The sequence below is a fragment of the Urtica dioica genome, chromosome 2 (assembly GCF_054948205.1).
Source record: "Urtica dioica subsp. dioica isolate 48M chromosome 2, U.dioica_male_clone48M_v1_H2, whole genome shotgun sequence".
NCBI classification, from domain to species: domain Eukaryota; kingdom Viridiplantae; phylum Streptophyta; class Magnoliopsida; order Rosales; family Urticaceae; genus Urtica; species Urtica dioica.
In genome coordinates this window covers 37115286-37128580 of record NC_142757.1, presented here as the reverse complement: position 1 = coordinate 37128580, position 13295 = coordinate 37115286, and the positions used below count along the sequence as shown (strand labels likewise).

The 13295-nt window shown below is 36.8% G+C and overlaps 1 pseudogene across 1 annotated transcript; it reads right to left on the bottom strand.

The window, feature by feature from the left end:
• Positions 1-7645: 7645 nt before the first annotated feature.
• Positions 7646-11258, bottom strand: LOC149404580 (uncharacterized; annotated as a pseudogene). The gene is made up of 6 exons (XR_016295553.1): positions 10837-11258; positions 9934-10358; positions 8882-9289; positions 8476-8802; positions 8169-8330; positions 7646-8126 (listed from the first exon to the last, which is right to left on the bottom strand). The product of XR_016295553.1 is annotated as an uncharacterized LOC149404580 (transcript).
• Between the last annotated feature and the right edge of the window lie 2037 nt (positions 11259-13295).

Below are 13295 nucleotides of genomic sequence, written 5' to 3'. Positions count from 1 at the left end.
CTAAAATGGAAGGTTGAGTGGGATAGATGTAGAAAAGAGCATTCTTCATACATGCATCCGTGACAAAAGAATTATCAGGAAACGAAATACGAATTCCATTCTTAATAAACTTTAAACAATAATCTTGATCAAGAAGACGAGCAACGGATATTAAGTTCTTCCCAAAGGTAGGAACAAAATAAACATTATTCAAGTTTAAAATGCGGTCTTCAAAAGAAAGCGTCACAGATCCCACAACCTTCGCAGACACCAGGCTCCCTTCACCCCATTTGAAACAGAACTCGCCTTCATCTAAGCTTTTGGTTTTCTTGAAACCATTCAAGGAACAACAAATATGGTTAGTAGCAGCGGAGTCAAGAATCCACATTGATACATTATCAGCTACTAAGCATGCTTCGGTAACTAGTACAATACTATGTTCCTTTGCTTTGAGATAGGCAGGACAGTTCTTTTTATCAGCCTTATGAGGTCTCTTCTTAGTTCCAGAGGCGGAGGCTTTTTGCTTAGTAGCATGTGCCTCTTCTTGATTCCTCTTTCTCTTAGTGAGACCTACAGCAGTGTGAAGTTCCTTCATAAGCTTGGTAACAGTGTAATCTAGCTTATTTATAGAGTAGTTCCTCTTGGAGGTATCAAGAGATGCGGGGAGAGTTTCTAAGATCATATCTATGACATTCTTCCCATCAATCTCAGATCCTAGGATTTCCATTCTATTAAGAAAACTAATGATCAGTATCATAAAGTCTCCAACAAGAGTCCTAGCCTTCATATGACAGTTCATAAACTGTCGGACTGCTTGTTGCCTTGTTTGACGCCTTTGTCCTCCAAACATCTCAAGGAGATTGTAGAGCACGTCGGCGGCAGTCTCGATGTCTCGATGTTGCTCTTTCAGCATATTGTTCATAGATGCCAAGATATAGCACCTCACAATCTCATCGGATCGAAGCCAGGCCGCTAAGGCGTCATTGTCCTCTTGAGTCGAATCATCATTCGTCAGAGGAGGACAGGGGTTGGTGAGTACCGATTTGTGCTTTTTTAATGGTAAGGATGATATAGAGGTTACGTTTCGAATCTACGTAGTTTTCGTTTACGAGTTTGTTCGAAGAAAGGATGATCGAGAGAGTGTTTGAGAGACATGTTGCTTAATTAAGTTGAAACAAGTTTATGATTAGTCTTTGGTTTAGGATTTAAGTTTTATTTAAGACTTGATAAAATCCAAAGGTGTTATAAACCAAACGATAATTTACTCCTTCGAGGGAAGGCCGCAAAAAATCTCCATTTATAAGTAAATGACACATCATTAATGCTTAGCCAAGATGTCAATACACCAATTTTGACCAGCCACCTTTTAAATTGGTTTGATCACTCACATCCTTTCGCAGGGCCTCGAGGGAGGATTACTAGGGATTGAGTCTAAGTGTGTAACCAACCACTTAGTCCAAAAGATTGACTTTGAAAAATAATCCGCCGAGGGGAGGTCTTGTCTCATTGTCTCACTTTTGGATTTAGCTCATTGAGCAATGATCAGTGCAAAGCGCCCTTGAGTACTCTCATTTAAGAGAGGGCCACGAGGGTGACTCTTAGTCTAGCGACAATTGCACTTTTCATTAATGTTGGGAATCGTGGGTTACAAACAACAAGTATAACCCTCCCACTTAGTTTTTGGAGTTGGTACATCGACTCTTATAAGTTCGGAAACGGTTTTCCTAGTTATAGAGCGATAGAGCGGGCAACTAGAAAAGAATCCTAGATTTTCATGTTCAGAGCAGTGTTCGTGCATAAAGGCACAAGGGACATACTCGGATTTTTTCCTATTTTCTATTTCGGGAAAGTGCGTGAGGGAAGTGTGAACTTCAACTCACTCGAACACTTGAAAGTTTGAGATTACACATCCTTTTATTTTTCGGCTTGTCTACAAGGAGACCGCCCACTCAAATTTTCAAGAGCATATAGATTTTGAACATATGTGATATAGATATAGTTTTGAAAACATTTTGAAAACTTATTTGATTTGGATGACAAAATATTTTCAAGTTTGAAAATGAAAACGGTTTTTCAAAATTCAAACTAGTTTTGTAAAAATTCAATTTCAATTAAACTTTCAAAAATCAAAACATTTTAATCTTACACATCATGTTTATAATCTTAGGAAAAACATTTTTGCTCAAGAAATTTTTCTCATTAGAGTTCTATAACTCATGGTAGTGGGGCTGAAAATCCGGAATTCTAAAAAACTGGACTTTTGGAACAGCCGCGCACATCGGAGTAAAATCGCCATAACTGGCGGCTCCGATGTCCTTTTCACCCAAAACCGGTGGCATTGGAAAGAGGACAGACAGAGCTTTAATTTGTTTTAAGAATCATTAAATTTCTATTTTTGAGCAGAGAGTTATGCCACGTTTACTGCGGGTTTTACTCCAGCACGAAGAAAAATAAATAATTAAAGTTCGGTCTTTTTAGGTGCGAAAAAGAATCGAGTGTAACGGAACGTTTTATGAAGTTGTTAAAGCTTTTATTTGTGTTTTATTAAAAAGGTAATAACATAGTATAAAAGAAATAACAACATGCATAAAACGATTCAAGTAAATAAAAGAAACTAGTAAGACAAGAAAACTAGTCACAAAATTTACTCGAAAATTCTCAAACCTTTAAAACACGTTTTTCAATATAAAAAATTAAAAACTTTTAGAACTGATTCTAATGTGTTTAAAAAAAATCCCAAACTCATAGAAAAACAACATGATTTTTTTAATTTAAAGGCAAGAGCAATAAATTAAAAAAAAATCTAAGAAAACAATTCTAACTTGTCACAAAATTAGTAAACTTTCGAAAACGACTTTCAAGCTCATATTTTTAAATACATGTACATGCATATCTTTGACCATAGCTCTGATACCGTTTGTTGGAATTGATCTAGGGTTTAAGAAAAAGTTTAACGCTTCGGTAAGCGACGGAATTTAAAAAATTTTCTCTTTCAAGTAAAACAGTTTTTACTAACCTAGACAAAGAGCAAGCACATGTAAATAAAAACTAATATGAGCATAGAAGTTTACTAACCTTTTTAGACGCTTGAACGTTGAGAAGCTTTTGGAAAAAGGTTGCAACGTTCGTCTCCCCTCGCAGCACGTCTCTCTTCCTTCCTCGGCAACTCGAGCAACCACGAAAGTTTCTGTCACTAAATCACTCGAGAGAAAAGGAATTAGTGTGTGGGCACTTTTAAACACTACGACTTAAGAACGAGTCTTGAAGTCGGAGAGCTAAACACTAGGTCAAATGAGGACCTAGGTGCCAAAACAATAAAACGAAATTGACTAGAGAGAGAGAGAGAGAGGAATCGACCACAAGGTCTAGAGAGAGAGGCTCTCAATCTCTAACTTATGTGGAATGAATGAAATGAGAGGAATGAGGCTCCTATTTATAGGAGAGGTCTCACCTTCAATACGGCAGTTTCCACTTCTATATTGAATATCACATATTCATGAACAAATCCCTTGTTTCCCTTTTTCTTTTTGGGCGTGTAAGGCATTACTCATGCCACATGGATTTGTTTCCTCATTTATTCTCTCCCTCTTCGGCCGAAATTGTCTATGCCATGCATATGAAATTTGTTTCCTCTTTTTCTTTTGGCAAGTATCTTGATACATTTATGCACAAAATATCCTCTCTTTCTGTTGGGTAGTGGGCGCCTAAAACATGCTAGAAATGCCTTCTAGAAGCTTTTCCATTTGTTCATGACAACATGAAAAAGGCCCATTAAGAATTTTCAATAAAATTCTTATGAAATGAAATTAATCCACAAGGCCCAATAAGACTAATATTGGCCGAGTGATGTATGTCATCAAATGACCATGTCGGAAAATTTATTGACATTCATTTCATCCTATGTCTCAAAAGACAAAATTACCCTTTTGACAATTTTCACAGAACTTGTCTCGTTCTTGTTTTGACTTAGCTTCTAGTTTAACTTTTCCTACTCGATGTGATTCGTGACAGTGACCTCATGGATCCAAATGAACAAAGCTTGAGCTAAACACTTGGACTCAAAAGTTCACAAACCTTTTCCAAGTTTAGCTTAATGTCAACTGACTCCACTAAAGAGTTGACACTGAAAATCTCTCGGTTCAAATGAATTTATTTTCTACTCAAGAATTCAACCTAATTGTAATGAGCGGATCCACAGAATATTATCATTGTTTACCCTTCATGAATATCATCAGCTAGTCGGGATTTACAAAATTACCATTTTACCCTTCTAGCTGTTATTTTCTCAACTCCTTTGTCGATTGTGAATAAGTTAGAAACAATGTATTCATGAGGAGCTAACAAGTCACATTGTTTCATCCAAAAGAGTCAAGACTCAATTTGGACACTGGCCAGTTCATTTATTCACACTCCAAGGAACAAAGCATGATGTGATATACATTGCATTTCAGCAATCTTGTACATGAATTCCATATCTATGAGAACTTCACAAAGTTACTCATGACATTCTCACAACTTAGTACTTCACCAATAGGCCTTGTTCGAATCACATAGTGAGTCCGAACTCTGACTTTCTCAAATGAGAATACGTAAGGTGTGAAATAGCATGTCTCATTTCAGGATTAAGGTAAGCACGATGCAATTCATACGTAGTGACTTCGAGACATAAGAGGTTAAATGGTTTGTTCTTATCTTGTCTCTAGAAGTGCACTGGTCAATTCAGTACCTTCGGAAGATACCTAGAAGAACTATAGAGTCTCCAACTCTCAATGCCTCATAACCAGACATCATAGATTCTTCTAACAATCATACCGAGGTCAATAGTCCTTTGACCCTTAGATTGCGAATATATCGTTTTAAGCAAACTACGAAGAGTTTGTTCATGCAAATCTACATTTGTCTCTTCGTAAGTTGTTAAGTTTGTTTATGGACTAAAAGACTAAGGTTTTATCATAAAGCTTCAGACAAGGAAGATTGAATGAACGTTTCAACTTTTATTAATAAATAAGCAGTTACAAGCAAGAGTCTTCGTAAGACTATATGACATCAAATGTACATAAATACACACTACAACTCTTCTTGTGGGCACCATTGACAACATAAACAATCCTTTACTTTGTTTTGCTTAAACTATATTGAAATTGCTTTGTTGCTTATATTTGAAATATTCTATATGTAGTGTCTTTTGTTGAGATTATTGGATCTTTTGTGACATCCTAGAACTAGTCAATCTGCTTTGGAGATCTTTATCGACAACGGTTGTACTTCATTTCTATATAGTCTGTTAGTGACGTGTGTTGTTTTCAGAGATAATCTTCGGGAAAGGATTGCAAGAAAAAGAGAGGGAGTCTCTAATCTAAGGAGTTTGTAGACTGCAATTCAACAGAGATAATCTTGTTGAGATTGTTGGATCCTTTGTGACATTGTGTCAAGCTTGGCAAAACAATTTTAAAGTTTTTAAAACATTATGCAACAAGTTGTTCAAGCACTCGTGTTACTCAAGTCATATCTCATTTCCGCGGAATTGAACTAAAAATATAATGTTTTTAGTTCCAAGATTTATGAAAAGATATGATCGAATTTGGTTCCGGCGTAATACATATTCGCGAAAGTTTTTTTTTCTTTCGCAAACCTAATATAACTCTCCTAGGATTTTCATTGGCTAGGTTTAGCGCTTTTGAGTTCGTAGATTGTAATTCAACGGAGGATCGAAAGAAACGGCATTTTGAGAGGGAGTCTTGAAACCCGAGTTCTTGTACTTTTAATATGTTATTATTAGATTATTTTTCATCACTAGATGTATCAATCCTCCTGACCAGTTATCGATCCTCCTGACCAGTTACTTTGTCACATAACAAAGTTAACAAATCTATTCATTTATTCTTTTTTGCTTATTTGATTACTTGTTTATTTGTTCGTAGCAGAGTATCATTGTTGCATCCACTATGGAAGCTAAGTTCGTAGCATGTTTTGAGGCTACCGTTCATGGTTTATGGCTTCGGAACTTTATTTCACGACTTCGAGCTGTCGACACTATCGCTAAGCCGCTGAAAATTTACTGTGCTAATTCTGCAGCAGTCTTCTTTTCTAAAAATGACAAGTATTCTAAAGGTGCTAAGCATATGGAGATAAAATACTTCGCCGTTATAGAAGAAGTTCAGAAACAAAGGGTGTCAATCGAGCACATTAGCACAAATATTATGGTAGTTGATCCATTAAAGAAAGGATTGTCCCCAAAGGCATTTACTGAACATGTCGATAGAATATGGGGGTCCTTTGATGTCATCGTTGATGTTATTTTTTTATGTTTTATGTGATTGACACTTTGAGCTCATTTATTTTGTTTCTGATATGAAGTAAAGAATCTTTTTTTCTTTAATGATTAGTATATACATGAATGCATTATATGATTAAGATTCGGACCATAATGGATACCTTATTATGTGTCATGTTAAGTATGAAGCTAGTATTGTGATACATGAAAGGGACTACGTCGACAAATTGATGTAAAACCGCTATGATCCTTATTAGTTTTCATAATTGATTATGACTTTATGATGTAACCAGTATTATGATGGATTTATCTTATACTATGTGCAATTACGTTTATTATTAAGCTATATGGTATGAGACATGGGTCAAATGAGAGAATGTTAGACCGTATATTTCCTAAAGCCCATTAGTGGACTTTGTATGTGGGGAATAATGTGGCCTGAGTGCATAACCTATTAGGTTTTAATAATAAATAAGATTAATTCTATTGGTTGATAAATAAAATGTAATTTATCTATATACGCTGATGATGAGTGTATATAAAGCTAACCCTAGAGATTGGTCATCTCTCAACCCATAACCTAGTTTTCATCTGTCATCACAAGAAAGCTATCAAGACTAAAATGGGTCAAGAGAGAGAAACCAATTCCGGTGATTCCGCCACCGCCGCCGTTGCTCTCGTCATGGAATGATGTAGGTTTTTTCGATCTCAGATGCTTTGTGAAAATAATCTAGTTCCAAGATCTTGACTAATTAGGATCGTTTAAATTATGTTATATTTGTACCTTTAATTTGTTATAATAGGATTGTTTTTCACCACTTGACGTATCAGTCATCCTGACTAGTTGCTTTGTCACATAATAGAGCTAACAAATCTATTCATTTATTGTTTCCTGTTTATTTGGTTACTTGTTTATTTGTTTTTGCATGAATAATACCTTGTTCATCTGGTTGTCACAACCAAATAGTTGAACATCCATCTCATTCCACATGTAATTTCATTTTCGATAGATTGTGTATTTGGCACGATGATTTTCTATTCGTCGTGTAAATAGGACGTTTATATTTGTCGTGGTGAATTATTTTTAAAACGTTTTCTGAATGGTTGCAGGACGGGTCATGCGAACACCTTGCATGGCGGTATTAGAAATTGTCCTCCAAGTTAATGTCGCTCACCGAAGCGAGACTTTTTAATTTTACCCATAAAAAAAATAATAATAAATTAATTAAAAAAAAATTGTTTCCACAAAGGTTGCACGATGGTAAATCCTGTGCAAACTGCTTTGCACGACGAATCAAATTCCTTCTTGCAAGCTACGGACAACGTCACTTCGCACAATGGAAAGTAACCGAATGTTAAGTCAATGAAAAATTTGCAGTATAAGAGTTCATGGAAATCATGTAATTTATCTTATACTTACTACAAAAATAACATATCATCATATCTCTAAAAGTTTTCGTTCCAATGATAATAACATAAACTAGAACTTTCCCAACTCAGTAAACAGCATAACATTATATATATAGTCTCTTCCGCCAGACGGAATTTAAAATAATATGTATAGATAAAAAGAAAAAGAAATCTACTTTTCAACGATGAGCTTGGCTCTGGTGTGTCCCTCGTTAATCTGGAACTGGTGACCCAAGCCAAAATGAGCCATGAGCAGCCAAACGAAGGTGATAAGCTGCCCGCCCTTGCTGACCTGCTCCGCGTGGGTCTCGGGGCGGCAGTGGCTGGCGGCATACGACATCATCTCCACCCAAACCTTGCTCAAAACGCTCCACTTCTCGCCTTTGAACTTCCTCAGCTCATTCGCCAGCCGGCACGCGTCGAACAGCACCGACTTACTGCGGTCCCCCTCCACGTCCGTGCACTGACTTACACCGACTTACGCGTCGAACAGGGCTTTGCAAGCGTCGCGTTGCTCGTCTGCCCCGAGCCCCTTGCCGGCGAAGAACTTCTTGGTCTCGGCCGCTGTGTCACGGATCATCTTCGGCTGTAGGACCAGAAGGTACATCATGTACTCCGACAGCGTCTTGCTCAGATCCTTCTGCTCCTTCTCTTTCCGCTTCGTACTCTATGAAACCATTATAATGACATTTTGTAACATATCATCACTTGTTAACAGGGTGCTTAGTATGCACAGGGAGAAAATAATGCCCAAACAAGACTATTTCATAAAAATTAAAAAAAAAATCCAGACTTTGAGTTGTTGTGAATACCTGCGGTGTTTCGGAATCTTCTTGGTAGCAAAGCTCGGTGGCGATGTGCCACAGAAGGAGGCCCTCGTCATAAGCGTCGCATCCGGGCCACTTCTCCTCCTCGAGGACGTACGTCCCTTTCGCCTCAAATATCTGCATTATGGTCTCGGGATCCTCTGCCTCGCTGGCCTTGCCCTTGATCTCCTCGTACACGAAGCGCCACAGCCTTTCGGAGAATTTGGTGGCCTTGGCGTAGTTCCACTCGTCCACAACATTTCTCACTCCCAAGTAGTCGATAGCCTGGTCAATCATCCATTGCACCTTCTTCGTTAGAGTCTTGTACACGTGCTTGGCCGAAGCAGTACGTAATGAGATTGTACCCCAAGACAGTCTCCGACCAGCGAGGATACATTAACTTCCTTAATACACCGCCAAAACAAGATCTCTTTTCGCCATTCCCTTTGGAGATCGGCCAGCTGGGTCTATGCAGCCTCAAGAAGCCCGTGAATAGTTTCGCCAAAAATGTGTCCCGTTTCTTGAGGTACTTCTGGAGACTCACGACCGTCCAGTCCGAAAAGATTACCATATGAACATGGCTATCATATCTAGGGCTATCGCCCCATAGAGCAACAAGTAGGTCGCCCATACGTCGAAAGGCTCGTACCCGTCCTTGTCGAGTTTGGAGAAGATCGCCAGCGTGGCGATCACCGTGGCAAAGGCGATGGACCGGAAAACGTAGCCGACTGAGGTGTGGACCACTACAACTTTAGTGAACAAGGCTTCATACATGAAGTTGAGCTCTACCTCCAAAACCCTAAAGGCCTCCACGTGGTCCCTGAGCATAAAGGTACAGTTTCGGTTCATTTTTAATTTTTTAATTATATTTTATAGAATAAAATTACAAATTTATAGCTAATATTTAAGCTGCATTAAACTTTTCAATTACGTTTTAGCAACTTTTGATTAGTAATTAAAAATTACCCAATTCAATAATATGGTTAGGATGGAAAATTAGCCAATTTGATTTGATGATGTGGCAGTTTAGTTAATAATAAGAGCTAATTTTTAATTATTAGCCAAACTATTTGTTGAGAAGGCTACGGAAACAAAGCAGAAAGGTTCTATTTTTAAATCCTGCTGTTTCAAATCCTACTATTTTTAAATGATCAGTTAGATATATAGCCATATTTACACGTTTAGATTATTTAACAAATTTTAATCAATATTTGATAAATAGTCACGTTCACGTATTTACACCCGTAAATTGACTAAAATACCCCATTTTATTTACACATTGGGCGGGAAATAAAATGGGGTATTTTAGTCAATTTACGGGTATAAATACTTAGATGCTGTTATTTACTAAATATTTACTAAAATTTGACTAAATAGCAATTTAAAAGTGTAAATATGACTAGTTTGCTAATTACTTTATTTTTAAATTAGCCAATCTAATCTGAATCCCAAAATTCACAATACCGGAGCAGGAAGAACTCGCGGCTCTCGTTGCGCTCACGGAAACTGAAGAGCTTATCGACAATGAGGCCGCGGAAGACAAGGTAGTAATAGTGTGCATAGTTGACGATGTCGATCTCTTTGAGCTCTGGGATCTGGACGTCAATGGCATAGGCCTCGAGGTCCTTGATGGGCTCGGGGGTCATATCAATGCGGGTCGGGAGCCTTGCGGCCTTCTTAGAGTCGCACTCCTTCATGAGCTTGGCGTAGTTTGGGCCTGGGTCGGGGTTCTGGAGGAGAGAATCGCGAAAGCTGTTAAGGCTAGCTAGGTATAGAGATCGTGTCCGCTCGGTGTACTTTATTATCCCGGCCATGATCATCAGAGTTGTCGGGATCACAAGCTCGTTGTCCGGGATCGTTTGGATGAACACGTACACCGTCGCTAGAACCTAACATATTATTATTATTATTATTATTATTATTATTATTATTATGCTTGATTAAATTTTCTATTTATACATAAGAGCATCTCCGCTGCGCCATTCTAGTGTGATTTCTACACTAAATATTATAAGAATATGCTTTTAGTATCTACTATAATGTCCAGTCTAAGATATTTACAATTTAATTATTTGATATGAATTGATTAAATTATAATAAAAGCTAAAATATTTAGTTTAATTTTTACATTAAATTATTTTACTTTCGGAGTGACTCAAGGGTGGGCTGCTTTATCAACGTCAATCTAATTTCAAACATATTAACAAACATACATACATACATACATACATGGCCTTCGGATTTCATTATTTAGTTATAAAATGTTTGTCACTCGGCTAGAGTCAGCGAACGATGGATCAAAATGCTAAGTTATAGTTTAACATGTTATATATGGTATAGTATAGTAAGTGCGTGGAGAATGAAAACCTGAGTGATGAGGCCAAGCAAGTGCCTGATCCAGAGCTCGTTATCCTCGAGGGCGTAGGCGGTGATCGTGTCGGGCCCGCCGAGGTGAACGAGGAGGAACGGGGCCCAGAAGGCCTTGATGATGTCGCTCTTGTGCTTCTCGAAGAAATGGCGGTCGTCTGAGCCTGACTCGTTCTGCCGGCTCGAGATGTGGCCCACCGCGAAGTTTGCGGCCCAGTCCGCCAGCAAGTACGCCGTCCACAGAAGGTATAAGATCGGCTTAGCCGAGGCTCGCTTACGAGCCGGGGCCACAAATATCAGAAATGTCTGCAGCCCCAGGCTGAACAGAATTATGCTCCTTATGTTCCACTCTTTCCATAGCTCTTTCACGCTCGGTGGGAGTTCAGCCACCATCTCTCTCTCTCTCTCTCTCTCTCTCTCTTTCTCTCTCTCTCTCTCTCTCTCTCTCTCTCTCTCTCTCTCTAATGTGGGCTAGTAAAATGCATTCTGGAATCATTTATATTTCACCCTTTTATAGATGCCAAGTGACATGTTTGCACGCAAGGGATAAAGAACACGTGATGTACCGAAACCAATAGTTTTATTAATGATATAATTAGCAAATTAGTAATATTTACACTTTTAAATAGCTATATAATAAATTTTTAGTAAATAACCATATATGATGACGTAGAAAAATGTGGATGATCTACAATTTCCATATTTGCACTTCTAATTTCGTAAATAACTTATAGTAAATATTTGATAAATATTACTTTATGATTATTTATCAAATATTTATTAAAAATGGTTAAATAGCAAATTGTAAATATGGCTATATATTATATGCATTTCATAGGTCAACAAATTATTGAATTACGTTGTAATTATCTATTTATATATATATATATATATATATATATATATATATATATATATATCTTGTCGTTAGATTTAATATTCATTATAGGCGTACAACATGTAAGGATTAAGCGCCATAAGTTTACGTGAAAAAACTATAGTCTCGTAGTTGCGAACTTCTAAATTGATTTAAGTAAATTAAATTAATAATAATAAAAAAAAAGGTACACTCAACGTAGTTTAGTAGTTGAGAAGTTTCCACAATGGAGAAAACACATGTATTTATAATGAGATCTAAGTTGCGTTAAGAATAATCATCTTTCGAATAGAATAACCGTTAAAAGTAAAAGAAACTGGAGAAAAAGTGACAGTACAAGTACTTCTTTAATCATCGATCTTTCCACTTGTGTCCAACAAAGTGATAAAGGCAGAGTTTATCATCGTAGAAATACAAGATATCAAGATCGAGTTGAGTGAAATACAATGAAAATAAAGATAAAGTGAAAGAATTACAATCATAGCTGTTAGTGAAACCTAGCCATCTCATATTCCTATCGTGTTGGAGATAAAAACCTTGTACACCTACTCTATCCTCTTTTTTTTTTTTTGGAATATTTTACATTTATTATTCTTTTTGTCTTCTACATTGTCAGAAGTACTAATTAGTGTTGTTAGGATGATGTTGCGTCATTAAAAAAAAAAACAAACAAACAAACTTATGCCGAATGTCACACATTCTGCAACATGTTGTGACATCTTGCTGACTACACTAGCTACCACAAATTAACGGCATCCAAAAATCACTCAAGTTAATCAACGGCACTTCAATTTTAGTTTTATTTCTTGGTGATGTTTTCATAAGTGTTGTGTATTGTTGGACACGTGTGATTTTGCAGAAAAAAAATTAGACAACACTCAATAATTGAACGTCGTCTAATATTACACGTCATTCAATATGAGTTGTTTACATCATACTGACTTTATTAATTCGAGCCATTACTTCAAGCTTGTCGTTCAAGTTTGACCCTCCCTAGATTCTCTTGAGCCAAGATGAGCCTAGAATAATTAGGGTATGTTTGGTTATCAACTCAAAAACTGTTTTTGAGTTTTCAAGAAGTGAAAATAGGAAACAAAACTGGAAAATGTGTTTGGTAAGGTGTTTTCGGAAAAAAAATTTAAAAAATTTTGAAGTTGTTTTGTAAAAAAGTAAAGAAAACTGAAAACAAATAAAAGGTGTTTTTGGAAAAAAATTTATTCTCTTCTCTCCTCCTTCTCCTCATCTTCTCTTTTCATTTTTTCAAAAACAAAAATGAAAACTGTACCAAACACTTTTTTTTTCAGTTTTTTCACTTTCTCAAAAATAAAAATGAAAATTGTACCAAACAGCTTTTTGAAAACAACGGCAAAATAATTTTTCAGTACAACTACAAAAATTAGAAAATAGAAAACAAAAACCTTTTGAGTTAACTACCAAACAACCCCTTAAGTTTCTTTGATTCATTCTCTATGGTCAATTTTTTTTACTGGTCGGGCGGGATGGGTCTGGCCCACTTAGACTTTCTTGGTGATCTAAACTAGTATTTTATTCGGTCAAATATTGGGCGAAGTCTTAAACTAAC